This window comes from Polyodon spathula, chromosome 1 (assembly GCF_017654505.1).
Source record: "Polyodon spathula isolate WHYD16114869_AA chromosome 1, ASM1765450v1, whole genome shotgun sequence".
NCBI classification, from domain to species: Eukaryota; Metazoa; Chordata; class Actinopteri; order Acipenseriformes; family Polyodontidae; genus Polyodon; species Polyodon spathula.
In genome coordinates this window covers 51,170,216-51,193,284 of record NC_054534.1, presented here as the reverse complement: position 1 = coordinate 51,193,284, position 23,069 = coordinate 51,170,216, and the positions used below count along the sequence as shown (strand labels likewise).

The window sequence follows — 23,069 nt, the reverse complement described above, 5'->3', positions numbered from 1 at the left end:
AAATGAGAAGTTTCTCACTATGTGAAGACTCCCTTTCATCAACATAAATTAACTTAAGATTGCCTTAATTAATATTTTAGCCAAACCAGTTTCTTCAGCCTGTGCAACATAACACGTCACCATCTTGTTTCCAGGTCTCCTGTTATCCATTCCTTCCCAGCACACAGGTCAGATGTGGAAAAATCATGTTCCTTTGCTCCCCTCTCTCACCATCCCTAAGAGCCAGCCTTTCAAAGATGTTTGATTTTTTTTTTTTTTTTTTTTTACTTTAACCCTTTCAGGACAAAGCATTTTGCAGTGGGGTGCTCCCCCAGACATCTTGGAAATGGTGTCCTTTTTTTTAGAACACTGAGGGAACGTTATAAAGTATTTCGAAACCATACAAACTTTTTCTTAAACACAATATTTATGTATTTATTTGGTTATTTTTTAATGTAAAGTGTTGCTTTATTATGTATTCTGCTTAGAGATACATGTACAACAATGTGTTATTCTATGACCCAAGGGACCTTACAATACTTCCTGAAAGTTTTGTTGAAAAATATTGGTGTTTGGGTAAGTTACAAGACATGGTTTAACCTGAGTGATTGCAATGGCATAATACACGTTTATTCCCAGGGTCTTATATTAGCAAAATTGACACTATTCTTGATTATTTTCTCAAAAGAAATAATTTTTAAGAGCGACCCAAATCTTTAAAAAAAAAAAAGAAAAAAGCTGAAAGTTTAAGATATTTTTTAAATCTATTTATTTTCAGAATGGGATAAGGAAAGCTGTAGTTCACGGAGACAGAGCAGAGATCGATCAGAATGTCAAGTTTTTAATTTATTTGAATACTTTTGCTTTTTTTCACTACTTTAATTAATCATTGGTGTCTGATTCAGACTCATTCAATATGTTATGTACACTTCGGTTTCTTAAAAGGTCAACATTTATATAAATGTCATCAGTCATGTTTATTTTGCGATAAATTCCAATATGTCTGCCATTTTTTTCAAAATTCTTGTGGCGTATGGTTATCTAACAGTGACTTGCCCCTTTTAGAAAAGTACTGACCCATGGTGATGTGCTGCAATATCACCACCCCCATGTGACCTGTTTTGACCAATCAGGATAGAGTATTTAAAATACCCATTTTATAATAATATATATTCTTGTACTATGGAGATCATCTCACTTGACAAAATAAAGACTATAAAGCAAAGGGCCCATGAATCGGAACACCTGTTAAGTCAGTGAGTTCTGCCTTGGTTGTTAAAATATATTTTTCTGGTATCACAAGAATCCTTGTGCTCCCTTAGGATAAGAGTAAAAAGCGAGAAGCTCTCCTGTTCTAAGTTACAACTGCTGATAAGAAATTCAGCTATGTGCACATTTCAAGAGGCCCCATCATGATTATTAAATTAGGTCAGTGTTTTATAATTTCACAGAGTCTCTCATTTCAGCTAACACAGATTTCAGCAATAATATTTCTGCTTATAGCTGTGTCAGCACAATGGTCTTTTGAACACAGTATCCAGTTTATGTCCAACCTCTCAGAGGTTTCTTAAAAGTGATCACAAGGTCCGGGATCCATCGCTGATCATTGCAATTGTGTGTCACAGTTTTGAGTACTTGATATCTGCATGAGATCTGACCTCTGGTAGCAGGTCTCCCATCTTTGCAGTCTAGTTTTCCCAGAAGAGTCCACATTACTTGCGAGCTCCATATATTCAATTCTCCTTACATTGTCTAAAATGATAACCCAGGAGCATCAGGCACTTGTTAATTAATTGAAGTAAATGCACATTATTTACAATATACATGTACACAATGATGTTTTCTTTTCTTAAGTAGATTGCTCTGAAATAATCCTATATCTGTATTATAAACTTTCCTCCATTCAACTTGGTTGCTTTGATACTTTCCAAGATTTTAACTTCCCAATAAGATTGAAACGGGACCCCATGTGGCCACTAGAGGCAGTGTTTATATTTTAAACAGACCACACTTCTGTTTTTGTAGGTGGCACACTGTTATAACCTTTATGTTTAACACAACATTTTTCAGGAAAAGACCTAATTGCAGTAAAATGACAAGACCTCTTGCCAAAGACACTGAAAAGATTGTTTTCAGCTTATATGAACAAAGCTGCATGTGTCTACAAAACAGAAACTGACTCCTTGAGTTATTTTTCACTGTTATTTTATTTTTTATTTTTTTATGTAACCTCATATCAAATTCAGCATTCTTAAATTAAATGTGTACATTCTATTTATACAAGTATGGGAACCTCTATAAAACATGCAGTCCAAGGTTTTATTGTGTCTCTGCAGTAAAATAAACTTGTGTTGAGACACTGACAAAGTAGTACGTAACCCATTATAAAACATTATAAATTAATCTAAGTTGTAGGCATGCCTGCCCAGTGTCAATTTAAGTACCCTGGCTTTGGATTAGTTGACAGGCAAGACATGGGTTGCAAAAATAAAATAATGTGTCTATTTCATGTGGTACAATGTTGTATTAAACTAAAATGTACATTTAACCATTCACCCCCTATTAGGTTCAAAGGACAATCACGAAGCAGATTCAGATGGTGAAGCAGATTGGTAAAGGTCGCTATGGAGAGGTGTGGATGGGGAAGTGGAGGGGGGAGAAGGTGGCTGTCAAAGTGTTCTTCACCACCGAGGAGGCCAGCTGGTTCCGAGAGACTGAGATCTATCAGACTGTACTCATGAGGCATGAAAACATTTTAGGTGAGACCAAAAAAAGGAAAGTGACTACGTATTTCTATTACATTCATGATGGTATTCAGCCTGACCTGAATTAACTGGTAACAAAAAGGAAGATGTTGTTCACCTGAATCCAGAATCTTTTTGTGTTAAAGCTTAATTAATATTAATATTTTACTTTACTGGTATGACACACTGCTGTAGGATATATATGGTATACATAGTGTTTCTGGTTTATTCCAAATCTTACCGAAAAATTACAATTTTTTTTTTTTTTAACTGGATGTCAGTTTTTACTGATTTTTATTCTTTTTTATTTTCTCTAGTCAATATTTTCCCGGTACTATTTTCTAGGAACGGTGTTACAATAAATTTTTTTAAACAATAAACTGATTTTGACTATTCATTGTAATAAGAGGGCCTGCTAAGCCATTATACCTGCCGATTCGGTAATGGACCGTAATTTGTTTATTTGGTGTGTCCAATTCGTCTTGAATGTTATATACTTACGAGTCCTTGTGCTTGCTTCTACTGGAGCACGAGGGAAGATAGTCGTCGGGGTTCATCCGACCTACGACTGATAAATATGGGACGGTGTCCTACCAGCAATTAACCGTTACTGCGGGTGATACTATATATATATTATAGTATATATACTGTCGTGTTATATATAAATATATATATATGATATTATATTATATTATATAATTGCAGTTGAGTAGGCAGTTTAATGTTAAAACCCATTTTCTGTACATGAATAACTGTTCAGTGGATTTGCACGAACGTTTGGATGTGTGGTACCTTTGGTTAGATCTCTTGATGTTCTATTTTGTTCTGCTCGGATATGCAGAGTCCGAGATCCAGATAGTGAAAATATATAAAAAAACAAAAACCTGTCAGCCTCCAGCTCCCAGATGGTTTGGGAACCTAAAATTGTCAAACAAAAAATTGAATTTTTATTTAACAATTGTAGGGTACATTGGCCCAGGATAGTGCCTTTTTCTGGTTTGGTGCCCAGAGCATTAGTGCCCTTTTTCTGGTTTGGTGAAAAAATATTAATCTTTTAAATGAAAGTGCACAAGGGCAAAATAACAGATACTCAAACACAAATAAAGCAAAAACAAAACTCACAAAAATAAAGTTTCCAGGCTGGGCAATGCCTTCACTGGATTTAGAAAATTAACCTGCTTCCTCAGCTCCCTCTCTCCAAATGAGAAGCAGAGGCCTCCTTTTATATCAGGTGGCTGGGCGCTGATTGATCGTTAATCAACCTAATCAACTAATCAACCCCAGCCACCTGAACATAATAAACCCAGGCAGGTAGGGGAAGTTAACCCCATCCCTGCCAATTTCTAAAGAGCAGAGCTTTGCTCTGCCACACTGCCGTTTTTACGTATTAAAAAATCCTAAATATGCAATACATTAATAAATGCAGAAAAATGTGCATAGCAATTTGGCTACACTGTTTGTCTGCCTCCCCTAAAACTTCCACTAGCAACTACAATGCACCCTTGCTATAACGCGGGTCTCGGGGGACACACAACATGAGCGTTGTAACCGAAGAGCGTTATAAACAAGGAAGGGGGTGAGGTGCACCGTGTGGACACATAACAACATACATCTGACTAAAATACAAAATAAAATAACTCCCTCTCTATAATGCACATACAGTGAAGCCAAAATGTAACTTTTAGTGAATTAATCATGCATGTAATCAATGCTATATTTTTTACACAAACAAAGTAACATTCCCACTCCTGGATCATAGCCTGGCTAAACAACAGTCGGGAGTTCAGTTCGAAGCGACAGACAACCAAGTGCAAGAAGGAGAGCGAGTCGGGAGAGGGGAAGGTTCAGCTGCCGGAGCAGGGCTGAAGCGAACTGAAGCGTCTTCGCTCCCAGAGAAAGCCGCATATCCTCTTGTAGCAAAAAAAGTAAATACATTAGGAAAGAAGCATGTAATAAGCTTAATATTTATTAAGTTATAAATAGAATGCTGAATAAGATGTGTCTGTGTTATAAAGTGCCAACACAGCTTTTTTCAGTTCAGAATCAGATACTGTATCAAACGGGAGAGACAGAAACAGAAGTTAGACTGAGAAGTTGTTTATAGTCTGAACAACACCGGCACTGTATTTACTGGAGACATATTGCATGAATCACTAGTATAGGGAATTGGGGGGGACCTGCTGTAGGAGTGTTATATCTGAGGTACGTTATACCCGAGAGCCATATTGTGGGAGAGCACTGTACATCTCCAGGAATACAATGTTTCCTTTCAATTCGAATGACAATCATTACAGAATGGGAAGAGCCTCTCTGACCGTCAATCTCTGAGCAAATATACAAAAGCTGCCCTATCAGGGCCCTGCTGTGAGGGGGAAGTCCCACCCACCTCCTGTTGAAGAGGGACGTCCTCACAATAGCACATCACCATTTTTTCTCTCATCTCTCTGACAGGTCGTACATTACTTTTGCTTTTTACATACCGAATTTGGCTAAATTGTTGGATTTATCTGCAAATTAAAGAATAATTCATGTAAAAATCGCTCTTCAAGTGTGTCTAAAAGAGTGCCCTTGCTTTATTCTCACATCAGTTTTCTGACTAGAGCTGGTTTCGACCCCTCTGAAAAGATTAGCAAGCGGCCATTGCTCTTTTCACTACACGAGGCCTTATGTAGTTGATCCACCGTGTGAAGAGCTGTTGTGGTGCTGTAAGGAGACTCCGCAGGATTGCAGCATTGTCCTCTACGCCGATTTAATCAGTCACAGCGACCAAAAAAAAAAAAAAAACAGCTCGGGCCTAGCTTCCCTCTCAATCTTCGGGCTTTCCTAGCATGGCTGCGCTTGCCCTCGGCAACCTCGCCAATTGAATCGGCTGCATACTGTTTTTCCTGCCGATCGCGAGGTTTAATAAACAGTGCCTACCATGTCCCGATTGACTCTGCCCCAGTATAAACATCTTTGGCACCGCCTACAGCTCGGCCCCGACCATGTCTATCATCGGGACCGACCTTGAAACAGGTCCACTCGGCACCGACAGTGCTTTTCTCGGTGCTGTTTCCGGCACCGATTTATTCGGCACCAGAGAATAGCTTTGAGGCCATCTACAGCCCAGCACCAACCGCGCTAGATGTTGGCATCAACCTCAGTGCCGATCCACTCAGCACCGACCTCGTGCATCTCGACGCCGACCTCGGCACCGACAGCCCTCATCTTGACGCCGATCCTGGCACCGACTGATTCCGCACCAGTGAATCGTTTTAAAAAAATGTCTGCAGACTGCTCAGTGAGCACAGCAGTTTAAAAAAAAAACAAAAAAAACAACTGCAAACGTGTCAGTGCAGTCGATTGCTGCTTCAGTTGGTTTCCACCAGTGTGACCAGTGTTCAGCTAAGTTGTCCAGGCAGGATGAACATTCATCCTACGCCAGGTGCCTAGGGTCAGAACATGCGGCCAAGGCACTGGCAGGTGAGCTGGACTGCTCTCTATGTCGGAAGTTCTCGAGGAGAACTAAGCGACGGAGAGCAGCCCTATCCTCAGCAGAGTCTCTCTCCTCCAAACAGGGAAGAATGAGATCAGTGGTCCAAGAGCCTCTGCAGAGGTCATCCAGGACCCCCCTGCTACAGTGACCAGGGAGCTCTCACGCGCATCTGGGATCACCCTCCCCTACTCCACAACCCGTACAGAGGCGCAGACATCGCGAGATGGAGGCGAGATGGTCACAGCCTAGGCGGTACCACTCGAGGGGACGTTCACCAGGGAACAGGCAGTCGCCGCACAGTCACCGCTTCCCTTCTCCAAGGGACAGGTGGTCACCGGACAGGCACCGTTCCCCTTCTCCACGCAGGTGCAGATTTTCACCGTCATAGTCGCCTTGAAGGCGCCCAAGCTCTGCCGAGCGGCGCTTGCTGGAGCAGGCAGAGACTGTAAGGGCCCAGCAGACCATGCTGGAGACCCTATTGAAATCGCAGGGCAGACTACTCCCTACCACCGGGCAGCCCCAGCCCCCAAAGATTCCCCATCCCCTCTGCCTAGACCCCCTAGCCCATGCGAGCTGTCCTTGTCCACGTCCAGATCAGACATCTCGGACCCAGCCACCTCCATCGGGCAGGCCACGGTGGAGGCTCCTTAATGTCATTGCCACACATGTCGCAGAGGGTTCTGGATCCTAATGCAGCATGCAGCTGCAGCCATGGATGTTCCCTGGCTGGCAGAACAAGATGGAAAGGGGAACCGCTTCCGCCAACAGAAAGGGTTCCCACATCGTGCCCTCCCCCTATGCCAGGACTTCCTGGAACTGGTGTGCTCCTCCTGGAGCAACCCAACGCCTGCACCCTCAGCCTCCAGAAAAGCAGAGTCTCTGCTTCTTACTGCAGGAGCCCAAGAAGCAGGCCTAGGCGTATTCCCCACTATCAGGGACATGGTCACGGTTTTGGTGCAAGGTTCCACCTTCACCAAGGGGGGTAAGGACCCAACCTGTCCGTCCAAGCCTTGCAGAACGACAGATGCGATGCTCAAAAAAGCTTATGCATCGGTAGTGCTTTCGGCCCGAGCAGCAAATGCCATGGCCATACTGATGGTCTACCAGAATCAGTTGGCAGAGAGAGTGCAGGAGTGGGCTACACAAGCTGAACATCGCCTTCCACCCCAGAATAGACAAGCACAGAGGCAGAGGCAGGGCCAGTGGCAGGGGACCACCGCAGGCCAGGGATAACCGGTTTTCCAGCTGGAGACCAAGGCCAGGGCCTAAGAAAGACCCACCCCCTCCCAAGCCCAAGGGAGACTGCCCCTGAGGGGCCCCGGCTGCCACCAAACCCCCCCACAACCGGACTTACCAACGGCAACGACCCATGGTTAGCCTGCACCTAGGACTCCTGGGTCCTATTGACAAGGAGACATGGAGACGCTTTACAATTCCACATAGGTCCACCACCCTTCAAGGGTGTGTTCCCCACCACTGTTGAACCAGCTAGGGCGATACTTCTTCAACAGGAGATCGCCAATCTTCAAAGGAAGAACGCTGTGCACTTGGTAATCCCAAGCGATGCCCTCAGAGGCTTTTACTCCAGGTACTTCCTGGTTCCCAAAAGGGACAGCGATTTCAGACCAATGATGGACCTCAGGGTCCTCAACTTGTTCCTAAAACAGAGGAATTTCAACATGTTGACAACACAGCGTATCATCCAGTCCGTCCAACCTGGTGACTGGTTCACATCGATCGACCTGCAAGATGCCTACTTTCACGTCCCGATCCGTCCCGCACACAGAAAATATCTGCGCTTCGCCTTTTAAAGCAACGTGTATAAATTATGCATGCTGCCTTTTGGCCTCTCACTGGCGCAGCACACTTTTTCAAAGTGCATGGATGGAGCACTATCTCCACTCAGGCTGTGGGGTATTCAGATCCTAAACTATCTGGACGATTGGCTAGTTTGCGCATTCAAAACCACGCGCAGAGGTTCACACAAAACATGTCATAAATCATGTGATGAAGTTAAGGCTCTCAATACCTCAACAGAAGAGCAACTTTGTACCTTCTCAGTCCACAGTGTTCCTGGGGATCAAACTGAACTCTGAGCATGCTTGCCTCACTGTCGGAAGACAAGATTCGGTCGTTGGAGGCCACACTCTCCCTATTCAGAGAGGATGCTCTCCTACAGGTCAGAACATATCAAAGGTTAGTGGGGCTGCCTCGAGAATCTGTCCACTAAGGCTGCTGAGAATGTGCCTGCTTCAAGTCTGGGTAAATACACTCAAGGTTCACCCAGTCCTAGATTGGTACCAGCTGGTGCGAGTGTCCAGACAATACCGGAAGACACTGGAGTGGTGGCTCCGTCCCGGCAATCCTCGCCTCCGATCCCCTCACAGAAGGGAAGTGGTCACTACAGATGCCTCCAGCCTGGGCTAGGGAGCGGTCTAGAATGGGAGAGGAATAAGAAGTCAGTGGAAGAGACATTGGCAGCAAGTGCACATAAAGGCTCAAGACCTGCAAGCAGTAACCCTGGCGTTATCTCATTTTCAACATCAGTTCGTGCACAAACATGTGTTGGTCTGGACGGACAATACTACAGTGGTAGCCTACATAAACCACCAAGGCGGCCTGCACTCGTCAGGCTTTCAGCATGCAGCACACAGACTCCTCTCCTGGACGCACAGAAACTTGTGTTCCATCAGGGCAGTTCACCTCCCCGGTGTGGACAATAAGGCAGCAGACATACTGTCCAGAAGAGCCCCAGACAGCTCGGAATGGAGACTGCATTCTCAAGTGGTGAAACAGATTTGGGAGAGGTTCCTTACTGCACGGGTCGACCTCTTTGCCACAGCCGAGTCCACTCATTGCCCCCTATGGTTCTCCATAGAGAGAGACGGGGGCCCCCTGGGAGTAGACATGCTAGCCCACCCCTGGCCACAGGGGCTCTTGTATGCATTCCCTATGTTACTGTTACTACCCCTGACATTAGAAAAGATCAGGGTGGAGAGAGCACAGGTTCTGTTGGTTGCACACAGATAGCCAAGGAGCACCTGGTTTGCTCTTCTCTCCACCATGTTGTCGGGTCAACCGTGGCAGCTCCCACTGCGCAAGGACCTCTTGAGCCAAGTGGAGAGGCTATTATGACACCAGAACCCAGCCCAGCACCAATTCTGGGTCTGGCCTTTGAACGAAGCCATCTATTCAGACGAGGTTTGCCAGATGCAGTGGTAGAAACACTACAGTCTGCTAAGGCGCCGAGCACTAGAGCCCATTACTGGAAAGTTTTCCAAGATTGGTGCATTGCCGAAGGTCACGATCCTGTGACATGTCCTATTGGGACAATATTAACCTTCTTACAACACCTGTTTGACGCAGGAAAATCAGCATCCACTTTGAAGGTATACCTGGCAGCAATATCAGTGTGCCACGACAAAATTGACTCTGTGTCCAAGGGGGCACACAACCTGGCAGTGCAATTTCTTAAAGCAGCTTGGAGGCTTCCTCCTCCCATGAAAAGTATGGTCCCCAAGTGGGATTTAGAACTGGTACTGTGGGTTTACTCGCGGGTAACATTAAGAACAAATCCAGCCTTTTTGCCAAAGGTGGTATCTTCATTCCATATTAACCAACCAGTGGTTTTGGAAACTTTCAGACCTCCCCCGCACGAGTCAGAGGAGGACCGTAGACAGCACATGCGTTGCCCAGTTCGGGCTCTGCATTGTTACCTGGATAGGACAGTGTCCTGGAGTCCAACAAGCTGTTTGTCTGCCATGGGTCCCGCTTTAGAGTTCAGGCCCTATTGAAGCAACGTCTAGCGCATTGGATGGCAGATGCTATACGCTTGGCATATGAACAGACAGACTCCCCCTTACTGGGGGACATTAGGGCCCATTCTACCAGGGACCAGGCAACTTTGTGGGCTTTCCTTCATGGCGCCTCCTTAGATGAGCTATGCAATGCTGCTAGTCAGACATTTGCGCGTTTCTACTGCCTTGATGTTGCAAACCGAGCGAGACCCTTTTTGTTGCAGGCGGCATGCCCTTAGGCGTCATGTGGGCTCTAAGGCTATCGCCGTGGGGCTGTACTGTCGGTAATCTGGAGCCACAACAGCTTTGGTACAGCTTCTCATTCGGTAATGGTTGTCATTCCATTGAAAGGGAACATTAGGCTATTACCATAACCCTGGTTCCCTGAAAACGAACGACAACCATTACCCTTCAAGGCGTGTCCCCAGCTGATGATATGCTATATGCTACTATGAGGACGTCCCTCTTCAGCAGGAGGTGGGAGGGTCTTCCTTCTTACAGCAGGGCCCTGATAGGGCAGCTTTTTTATATATGCTCAGTGAATGACGATCAGAGAGGGCTCTTCCCATTCGGTAATGGTTGTCATTCTTTTTCAGGGAAGAGGGTTAAGGTAATAACCTAATCTTGTAGCAATTCACTTGCTCCATAAAGTGGGTGTAAGTTTCACCCACCTGTCCCTTTAATTAGGGTCAGTAGCCTGGCCAGGTTAAAACTTAATTTCCCATATTTCCTTGCTATCATTCTATGTTCATCCTCTCCCTCCATTGGCTCATTCAGATATCAACTCCTCCAATCTCAGAGCTCCTTGGAAGCCAAAACCGTTATTAAAGCTGGCTGGCTACACCAGGGGAGAACTCTCTTTTCTCTTGAGGAATCAATTTTACAAATAACAGCATATTACTTAATTACAGTGTAACTTTAACTTTATTTTAGATAATTCCTGGTGCATCCATTTACTCTTTTGTTAATCTTGTACTTTGTCTAAACCTTTCTTTTTTGTTTACAGTGTTACTTGTTTAAAGTTAGTTGCTGTTCAAGGTCTGTTTATGGTTTGTTTTTGTAGTGTGTTCAGTCTCCATTTCGTTCCTGATCCTCCTGATATTTTCCAAACAGCTGTTCACCATTCAACCCGGTACTACTCAACAGATTCACCATTTTCTACCATCGCTATTTTTTCATCAATCTTCATCCATCATCATCAGTACAGGACTCTATTTGGGACTTCATTATTTGTTGGTGAGATTATTCCTTTTCTGTTTGCTGTTTTTTTCTACTTTACTTTGATACTTTGGTTCCTGTAATTTTGGTTTTGTTCTTTTGTTACTTTGGATTACATGTGCATTGCTTCACTGGACTTGTTAGGCCTAAATTTCATTTGTCTTTGTAATTGTTTTCTCCATATATTTATTCATTCACCTTTGTCTTTTTGGCCTGTCAGTGTGTTGGTTTTGTGTTGGTGTGGTGTGTGTGTGGGTGGGTTTATTGGAGGCCCACCGGACACCACATTCATTTCACTTTAGCGTTTGTTTGGATGTTTGTTTAGTTCATGTTACTTTCTTACTCACCTGTACCTTCCACTAAATGTTCTCTACAATAAGTTGTTGTCCTTATATTTCATTTATTACATTAAAGTTTACAACAATAAATTGTTTGTTTGTGAAATTGACACCTCTGACATCCCTGCTTTTGCTGTCTGGCTCTCTTGCTGACTTAGTTATAGATATTGGACCAGTAGTATCTCCTTAGGGAGGACAGTACAACTGCTTTTCAGTTGTGCAGTGTGATCGTTACAAAACCTAACCTAAGGTTAGGGTGTATCTGGGTATGGGTCGATCTTATAGAAGGAATAAGCTTTCTATACACACACACACACACACACACACACACACACACACACACACATATATATATATATATATATATATATATATATATATATATATATATATATATATATATATATATATATATATATATATATATATATAGAGTATTGAAAGGATAAGTGTCCACCCCCTTGTAATAGCAATCCTACATTAGCTCAGATGTAACCAATCGCCTTAAAAATCACACACCAAGTTAAGTGGCCTCCACCTTTGTTAGTGTAGTGATTCACATGATTTCACGATAAATTCGGCAGTTCCTGTAGGTTCTCTTTGCTGGATAGTGCATTTCAAAGCAAAGACTCAACCATGAGCACCAATGCTCTTTCAAAAGAACTCCGGGACAAAGTTGTTGAAAGGCACAGATCGGGATGGGTATAAAAAAAATATCAAAAGCCTTGAATATCCCTTTGAACACGGTCAAGACAATTAAGAAGTAGAAGGTGTATGGCACCACTAAGACCCTGCCTAGATCAGGCCATCCCTCCAAACTGGATGACCGAGCAAGAAGGAGACTGATTAGAGAGGCAACCAAGAGGCCAATGGCAACTTTGTAAGCGCTACAGACTTTTATGGCCAAGACTGGTCAAAGTGTGCATGTGACAACAATATCCCAAGCACTCCACAAATCTGGACTGTATGGTAGGGTGACGAGAAGGAAGCCATTATTCAAGAAAGCCCACCTTGAATCCCGTTTGAAGTATGCAAAAAAACACTCAGGAGATTATGCAGCCACGTGGCAAACAGTTTTGTGATCTGACAAAACTAAAATGGAACTTTTTGGCCTAAATGCAAAGCGTTATGTTTGGCGCAAACCCAACATAGTGCATCACCTAAAGAACACCATCCCTACTGTGAATCATGGTTGTGGCACCATCTTGTTATGGGGATGTTTCTCATCGGCAGGGACTGGGGAACTTGTCAGGATAGAAGGGAAAATGAATGGAGCAAAGTACAAAGAAGTTCTTGAGGAAAACCTACTGACCTTTGCAAGAAAGCTGAAACTGGGATGGAAGTTTACCTTTCAGCATGACAACGACCCAAAGCACACAGCCAAAGCTACACTGGAGTGGCTAAGGAACAAAAATGTAAATGTCCCTGAGTGGCCCAGTCAGAGCCCCGACCTAAATCCAATCGAAAGTTTTTGGCATGACTTGAAGATTGCAGTCCATCAATGCTCCCCAAGGAACATGACAGAGCTTGAACAGTTTTGTAAAGAATAATGGTCAAATATTCCCAAATCTAGGTGTGCAAAGTTGGTAGAGACCTATCCCAACAGATTCACAGCTGCAACTGGTGCCAAAGATGCTTCCACCAGGTATTAACTCGGGGGGGGGGGGGGGGGGTATAGACTTTCAGTTTTATATTTTTAATATATAACTTTTTTCTCAATAAAAACTTGAGTACATAACTGGAAAATAAATCCTCATTTATATGCATGAAACTGAGGCACTGACACAACAAAATGTGAAAAAAGTTCAAAGGGGTGTAGACTTTCTATAGGCACTGTATATATATATATATATATATATATATATATATATATATATATATATATATATATATATATATATATTGCTATTTTTTTTAAAGTAAAACATTATGGCTTTGAGCTTTAGGTATTATATATTGTGCGTATTTTAGGTGGATGACAAACATGCTTGGGTGATAAATGCTGTACTGTATGTCTTCCCGTCTATTAACAGTGATAACTCATTTTCTTTCCATCCCTAGTGATACAAATGAAGTAGACATCCCTCCAAACACATGAGTGGGCACTAAACGTTACATGCCTCCAGAGGTGCTGGATGAGACCCTTAATAGGAATCACTTCCAGTCCTATATCATGGCTGACTTGTACAGCTTCGGGCTGATTCTCTGGGAGATATCAAGAAGATGCGCGTCAGGGGGTGAGGATCACTTCTTTAAACTGGACTAATTGAACTCTGATTTTTTCCTTTCATTTACTTAACTCCCTTTTGGATATGAACCTTTTAAATTAATGACACCCTTAAGCCCCATATGTTAAAAATGAATTTAAAGTCATTTTAGGAATTGATTTGTGCTTGTGTTTATATATACAAATGTTAGTTTATTAGTTTATATGTTTCTTACATTTGTAGTTGAAATACTGTTTTCTTCAAGGTATAGTGGAAGAATATCGGTTACCTTATCATAACTTAATACCCACTGATCCCTGTTATGAAGATATGAGAGATGTTGTTTGTATGTTAAGACCATCGTTCCCTAATAGGTGGAGCAGTGATGAGGTAAATCATTTTAACAAAATGCAATACTGGTGAAGGTATCTGGGTTCAATAGGTGTGTGCAGGGGTCTCAATGAATGCACCACCAATTCAGTATACCAGTCTGTAAGAGTCTCAGGGTATACAAGACCAGTACTCAATGATTACCACCACAAATTCCTCATGGGAAGTTGATTTTTAAAATCAGCAGAATAAAATGTAGATAATTCTTAGAAACTGATGGGGTTTGTTACAATTCAGTAATATCGGACACATGGTAAGCTCTAGTGTTTTTGTTGGTAATGGGTTCTAACTTGCAGGGTCAATCACAAAGTCTTAGTCTTGCCATTTTTCTGGTTGACTTTTCTACAGTAATAAAAGTAATTTTTGCAGTATTGGATGATGTAGTAGTCGTGCTTATGGTAGGGGATTGTGGCAAAGTGGTTTGCAGTGTGCAGGTGCAGATGTGATGCAATGCTTAAACAGATGACAGAGAACAAAGTTCACGGTCCAAACAATTCTTTATTTGTTTTTATAATCCAGCTAATTTGGTGATAATAATAATCCGCTTTGTTGCAAGTGGTGAAATGCAATCTGTTAGTGAACAGTACTGCAGTGCTGTCCTGGCAAGAGCTGGCCTTTAGCGACAGCTCCCGGAATGTTTAGCTGTCTAATAATAACAAACGTGTACATTTAGAACAGCAAACAAAAAGATTCAAAACACTCAGTTACTCTACAGTCCTTCAGTGGTTCTCTCAACCATAACAAAGGCACAATTTGCTTTGCCACATCCCCTGTTTATACCTTCAGCCACACTCCTTGGTTAGAATGCCATCACTTTTCCTCCAATCCACGATTACCATATCGCCTCCCTTGGTGTACTGTGGCTCCACCCCATTTCTAGATGGCCGACTTCCACCTTTTTCTGGAATGACTTGCAAACCATCCACAGTACATATTCCAGATAATTCTGTTCCTAATGTTTCATTTCTTAAACTGACAACTTTGCTATTTCCTTCACAGTGCTTGAGACAAATGGATAAACTAATGACAGAGTGCTGGGCCCACAACCCTTCTTCTCACCTTACAGTCCTGAGAGTTAGGAAGACCCTTGCAAAGATGTCAGAGTCACAAGACATAAAGCTTTGATTTGACAAAGGCATTTGAAAAGAAAGGCATATGTCCAAAGAGCCTCTTTTGCTCCGACCCAATAATTATGGGCAAGAGACCAGGCTATAGAATCATTCCAAACTAACCTGAGTGCTGATGCCATTGCCACCAAGCAATGAACTAAGTCCACTGAGGAGTGCTGCTTAAAGAAACTAATGGAAGACTAATTCATCCAAAATTGTTTGCTTGAGTTAGATGATACAGTTTCAAGCAAATGCTGCTTTCCCTTAAAGACTTTTATTTTTTTTTTAAAAATGCTATTGGTAAGAGACTGGCTTACATTCATAAGACTTAAAAATAATTAAGTACAGTCACTGAATGAAGAGGCAATGGTGCCTTGTGAGAGAAAGTGAGACCATTTTGCTTTTGGCAAAAATACTTAAGTTAAAGCAGGCTGTGAACAAAAACTTTTTTTAGACAATCTGAAGATCCACTGTACAATGCAAAAGTATCTAACAGTTAGTCCAGGGTTTTATGCTTTTTGAAAGCCACTGTGCACCCTTTTCCCTGCTGTAATACTAAATGTAAGAATGTATTATCTCAGAGAAAAGCTATAACATAAATCTAAGACTAATGTAACTGGGGTATGTCAAGTAATTTAATTGAAAAAACCATTGAAAAATAGTCTTCCAATATATATATATATATATATATATATATATATATATATATATATATATATATATATTATATATATACACACACACACACACACACACACACACACTACCAGTCAAAAGTTTTAGAACACCCCCATTTTTCCATTTTTTATTGAAATTTAAGTAGTTCAAGTCCAATGAATAACCTGAAATGGTACAAAGGTAAGCAGTAAACTGCTAGAGGTTAAAAAAAAAAAAAAAGTTTAGGTTACCAAAAACTGAAAAATAATGTACTTTTCAGACTTATACAACAAGGCCCTTTTCAGGGAAAAAGTAGTGGGTTAACAACTTACAACTGTTCTGCAGCAATGGAAGTAAACTGAGCTTTGAAAGTTGATGCTAACAATTCCTACAGGTGTCACAACTTTTGTTGATTACTTATAAACCCTCTGTCTGTATAAAAGCAGTAGTAGTAGCAGAAAGTGGTATATTGCTATCATAATAGCAAGAAAAAGACAATTAACAAAGGAAGACAGACAGACAGACAGACAGACAGACAGACCAGTATAACCCTTAAAAGTGTAGGACTTTCCTTTAGAGAAATTGCAAAGAAAGCCAAGGTGTCAGTGAGTACAGTTTCCTACACCATCAAAAGGCACTTGGAAACTGGAGGAAACTGACAGGAAGAGGTCTGGCAAACCCAAAGCCACAACAGAATCACAAGACAAGTTTCTGAGAGTCAACAGCTTGCGTGATAGGTGGCTCATAGGACAACAGCTTCAAGCACAGCTTAACACTGGTCGATGTAAGCAAGTCTGAGTTCAACTGTGAAGAGAAGACTTCGAGCTGCAGGTTTGACAGGTCGAGTGGCAGTAAGAAAGCCATTGCTAAGATGGCAAAATAAGAAAAAGAGGCTTGCCTGGGCCATGAAGCACCGCCAGTGGACTACTGAAGACTGGAAGGTCTTATGGACCGATGAATCAGAATTTGAAATCTTCGGTTCATCACGCAGGGTTTTTGTACACTGTCGAGTAGGCGAAAGGATGGTTCCTCGGTGTGTGGCACCAACTGTCAAACATGGGGGGAGGAAGCGTGATGGTCTAGGGTTCTTTTGCTGGATCCAGAGTCGGCGACTTGCACAGAGTGAGTGGCACCTTGAACCAAAACGGCTACCACAGCATTTTGCAGCACCATGCAATACCCTCTCGTATACGCCTAGTTGGTCAGGGGTTCAGCCTAGAGCAAGATAATGACCCAAAACATACCTCCAGGTTATGTCAGAACTACCTTAGAAGAAAAGAACAAGACGGTAGGCTTCAAATCATGGAATGGCCAGCACAGTCTCCAGACTTAAACCCCATCGAGCTGGTTTGGGATGAACTGGACAGAAGGGTGAAAGCAAAGCAACGTACAAGTGCAACACATTTGTGGGAACTTCTGCAACAGTGTTGGGAAGAACTTTGCGAACAATATTTGATTTCCATTGTAGAAAGAATGCCACAAGTGTGTTCGGCTGTTATATCTGCAAAAGGTGGCTACTTTGAGTCAAAAATTTAGATTATATTTTGTTAAACAAAACGATTCCATGATTTCTTTTTTATCTCCAATTGTTTATTTGTTCTATGCTTTAATTTCAGAGTACATCGAGACATTAAACTGCGTAAATTTCAATAAAAATGCCATCACATACATCATCTATATATATATATATATATATATATATATAATATATATATAGTATATATAGTATATATATACTATATATGATTATATTAATAATCAGTGACTAAACCATCCAGTTTAATTATTTCTGTTCACTGATTTGGTAGGTCACTCAACTCTGGTCTTGGTTTAGAGGGTAAGTTATAGCTCCCTATCCAAATCCCTAGCTAAATGTTGTGTTCTAACTTACTAGACCGTACTTCTACGTGCTCTTGTCTCACATACTTTGTTCTGTAACCAACATGATGCATATCATAAAGGTTTAGTAAGTCTCCAGTTATTTATTTTATATTTTCATCAATTCTGTAACTTGGCAAATAATACCCTGCTAAATAAAATTTACATTTGTAAACAAGAGTATATTTTGTTATGAATACCATCCCCATTGTATAATTAAAAAAATGATCATAGATGCACTGAAACAGAAATGTCAAATATTCCCCTGAATCCTTCATACCATAATGTAGATGGTGTATCAAGCTAATTAACTTTGTGGTGTAATTTTATTATTTTGAGTAAAAAAAAATGAATTATTCTAACCTCCACAAAAGAGTGTGGTAGAGATTGGAATAAAATTATGTCTTAAAAACAAGCCCGTACTGAACCATTCCCCACTGTAGTCGGTACCTTTATCTCATCTTCATGGGTGAGTGGCCAGTTATCATTTTGACTGAAACTCCTGTGTGTTGTACATGCTCTCAGTTGCATTATGAGCTATTCTGGACCACTTTCAGAAGCAAATATGAATTTGACTTTGTAAAAAAAGAAATTCAGAAATGACTTCACTTACAACTTGTCATTGATAAATCACACGAGGCTAGTTAACAAAGATAGTTTTAAAAATGTTACCCATCAAACCTTTTAAATGTATGCCTGTGACAGGTGCGAATGGTGTGATGAATAAAATGATTGTCAAACAGTTATTTCTCCCAAGAAATCTGTGTTTTTAATGATATAACAAAAAGAGAACCACCCCTCTACCAGCAATGTTATCAGGGGGAACACGGCTGGTTTGCAAACCAAAACAAAAAGTACATTCATAATAATTCCCCAATTGATAGTCCTGTGCATGAATTGTGCTCTTAGATCCGCAGGGGGGTGTGTGCTGATGTCGTGAGGTAAAGGTAGTGCTCTGGTAAAGTGGGCAGACTCCGTGGTTGCAGTCCCCGGCTCCTCACTCCTCTTCTATAAAGACACAAAACACACAAGAAAACACATAGCAAAACAAAACCTGCTCCAGCCGTTAATTACGTTTCTCAGTGCAAGGCAGCGTACTGACATAGCTGCTTCCTCTTTGTACCAACAACCTCCTCCCTGCACCACCAAGGTACCCCCCTCAATAGAGCTCTCGTAATTAAAGTTTACCCACATCCTGAGTCCACCAATGCCTGGGTGCTCACATCACCAACCCGTACATTAACAATACAAGGCCCCTCCCAATCATTACCCCTGGACTTACGTGGTGCTGTCAGGACATAATGGGAGGCCATGCCACATTCCATTGCGACTGGGCAATTCCTGGTGAAGTGGCCGTCCTACTGGCACTGGTAACAGGTGGGGCAAAAAGGTGCCCATGGAGCTGGCATGTCCTGCTGCCAGTTCGACAACGGGGAGGAGTGATCTGCTCTTACCCCGCTGGGGGTCGCCCTCGATCTCCATTGTGTTGGAGGGAGGCCGCCTATGGGGTGACGTTGCAGTGCTGGTCCGTGGGTAGTGGGGGTGGTCCTGCCAATTGTGGTTCGTTGGAGGCAGGAGCAGGTGTGGTAACTACTGGAGGGGTAGGCAGTGCATCCTCGAACCCCTCAGCCAATCGGACTGCCGCATCCAGCATGGTGGGACGGTGGCGGCTGACCCAGTTCTGTGTGTCTGGCCCCAGCGCCTTTATGAATTGCTCAATAGCTATTAGCTCGGTGACCTTCTCAGCATTATTGGCATCGGTGAAAAGCCTACGGGTCACTTGGTCCATCTGCTGTTGCACCACTGTGCGAGGTCGCAGTCCTGGGGGTCGCTGGTATTCCTGGAACCAGCGGCGGTGCTAAATAAGCCTCGGGATCATCCTCCAGCGACATCTTCACCACCCTTATCTACGGTACTGGTGCCTCTGGTTCAGTCGCCGGTTCCCTCCCCCGATTGGCTTCCAGGAACTTGGCATGCATCTGCTCCATCATCGTCACCATCCCCTCCTGGTGTCTTCGCTCCTGTTCCTCCAACATTGCTCCCAACACAGCTACGTGCATCCTGAATCCCACTTCTGGTCACCAACTGTGACAGGTGTTAGTGGTGTGATGAACAGAATGATTGTCCAAACAGTTATTTCTCCCAAAACGTCTGTGTTTTTAATGATATAACAAAAAAGAGAACCACCCCTCTACCAGCAATGGTATCGGGGGGAACAAGGCTGGTTTGTGCAAACCAAAACAAAAAGTATATTCCCAATAATTCCCCAATCGATAGTCCTGTGCATGAATTGTGGGGGGTGGGGGGTGCTGGTGTCATGATTTGAAGGTAATGCTCTGGTAAAGCGGGCTGGCTCCGTGGCTGCAGTCCCCGGCTCCTCACTCCTCCTCTATAAAGACACAAAACACGCATGAAAACACATAGCAAAACAAACAAAACCCGCTCTGGCCGGTAATAACGTTTCTCAGCGCAAGGCAACGTACTGACGTAGCTGCTTTCTCTTTGTACCCACAACGTCCTCCCTGCAATCAACCCGTTGCCATGGTTTCTCCAATACAGAGCCATCCCGCAGCTGACTGCATTAGAGTCGTTCCAGGTACTTGCAGCTATGCGCTAATATGGTTCACCCCCTAATATGGTCACCTTCTGGTTTCCAGCTACCGTCCCGGTAGTCCATTGAGGAGGCAGCGTACCACTATCCTTACCCAGCGCCCTTTCGAATCGGGAAGGAGATTTACAACATTGATCCTTTCTCTCTTTATCACAATGCCCAATTCACATAATATTAATTTTATAAAACTTCAGCAGCAGAAATCACTGAATTAATCATTTATAACATGATCCCATCCTAGTGCAAATGGAAATTCTTAGAAGTTTAGGAACAGTGTTGGCAATAAAAGGCAACATGCGTTTATTTCACTGGCCACATTCAATTTAATATTATGCTTTGTTGTTTTCCAATCAGATCATTGTAATTTGTAATCCATGGTAACACTGTATCAATTTTTAAGAGTTGCCCAGTATGTACAGCTAATATTGGAAACCCATAAACCACAAAATATATGACTAAATTAAATTTGTTCAGTTAGAAGGACATTACAGGTAGCTATCTAATAATCAGCACATTTCTATATTCAGCCCACATTTACATCCCAGAAATGATGTTTTGAAGTCAGATACCCGTATTTTTTGTGAACAGTATATTCAGGGTTTGAAATTAATGGTGGCACATAGCCATCAAATATTTCTTTGGGTCTCCAAAATTACACCACCAGTAGCCCGGTAGGCCACCAAAAATGTTGCCAGTAAAGCAATTTAAAAATGCACCGATTGCAATCTCTATTAGCTAAATTACTACCAAGGAAGTATCCTGACTGATTTAAATTCTGCTGCTACCACTGGCGGTTTCAAAAGCTACTCAAAGTCAGACTTAAATCTACCAGTCATTAGTGGCTATTTCAAGTGCGACTCAAACAAAATGGAACCGAACTGTGGCTTGTGAATGTTTGTGATATGGCTGCATTTTTATAATACTACATTTTATGAATCTGACAATCTTAAAACAGGATCAGCACAACTGCTCTTGATCCCCAATTTTAAAACATTTTTGGCAGCAAGTATTATGCTGTCTAGATAAGAATGTTCATCAATCAATCAATCAATCAACCTTTATTTAATATAGCACCTTTCACAAAAGCAATGCTTCAAAGAAATATGAGTTCTGGTGATAAATCTTCCTCCCAACCTGTGAGGGCGCTAAAGAACGGGACATCTGGAAGGGCTGGCCTGACAGTTCGTTTCCGGGTCAGGGAAGTGGGTCAGCCTGGAAAGAAGCGAGACTCTGTTGTAAGACCGTATTGATTTGCAGGTAAACGAGAGGCAGCTGCAAGTAATAAGGCAGCTGCAACCGTTTACCTAGATATCATGCGGGATTACATATAGGGGCCAGGGTAACGCTGGTCTTTTCCTTCGTTTGGGTTAACGTTGGAGAGAGAAGGATCGAGAGAGGAGCTCTCGTTGTTGCAGAGAATTACGTGTTGTGTTTTGTTGTGTTTGTTTTGTAATTGTCTGCGTTTTGCACCACCAGACAGTTAACTCACCTATCCGGAGCTGTCGACCAGGGTCAGCACAATCCGGATCACCACTGCACGGAACCGTCACGAAATACAGTGTCTTCACCCACCACAAGCACGTCTGCACTCACCCAGGACTGGTGACCGTGTGTTCGTTTTGTTCGGGACTGTGTCTGTGTTATTGCTATCCCCGTGCTTTACACATTGTTGTGTATAGCCGGGGATTTATTATTTAACGGTCACCAGACCTGGATTATAAATAAAAGCACCTTTTCACTGGAAACTGTTGTCTGCCTGTCACTCCTGCATCGCATCACCGCTTTACCTGTTCCCCTCCACTAGCCACTTTGCCACAATGACTCAAAACAGAAAATACAAGCAGAAAATAAAATAATCACAGTAAATGAAAATACAGCAACCCAGTCTGCCAAATAGGGAACTCTACCACCTCAAATCAGTGTTTCAGATTTGGGAAATGAGTCAGAATTGGGGGATACAGATGCAGGTACATCAGTCTTTGTGCTGTCCAACATGGGCCCAAAGTGCAAGGGAAATGCTATGTATAGTGTTCAACGTTGTGTTTACATTTCATGTTGTGATTACAGTACCTATAGAAAGTCTACACCCCCTAGAACTTTTTTCACATTTTGTTGTGTCAGTGCCTCAGAGTTTCATGAATTGAATGAGGATTTTTTCCAGTTATCTACACACCATACTCCACATTGTTAATGGGAAAAAAGTTTTTATTGAGAAAAAAATGATATATTAAAAATCAAAACTGAAAGATCATAATTGGATAAGTCTCCATCCCCCTGAGTTAATACTTGGTGGAAGCACATTTGGCAGCAATTACAGCTGTGAGTCTGTTGGGATAGGTCTCTACCAACTTTGCACACCTAGATTTGACAATATTTGACCATTCTTCTTTACAAAACTGTTCAAGCTCTGTCAAGTTCCTTGGGGAGCGTTGACGGACAGCAATCTTCAAGTCATGCCACAAATTGTTGATTGGATCGAGGTTGGGGCTCTGACTGGGCCACTCAAGGACATTTACCTTTTTGTTCCTTAGCAACTCCAGTGTAGTTTTGGCTGTATGCTTTGGGTCGTTGTCATGCTGAAATATGAACTTCCGTCTCGTTTCAGCCTTCTTGCAGAGGGCAGCATGTTTTCTTCAAGGACTTCTCTGTGCTTTGTTCCATTCATT

General features: G+C 42.5%; 1 pseudogene; it reads left to right on the top strand.

The window, feature by feature from the left end:
* The window catches only part of LOC121321023, a 33,244-nt pseudogene extending 17,971 nt beyond the window's left edge, over nucleotides 1–15,273 (top strand).
* The last annotated feature ends 7,796 nt before the right edge of the window (nucleotides 15,274–23,069 follow it).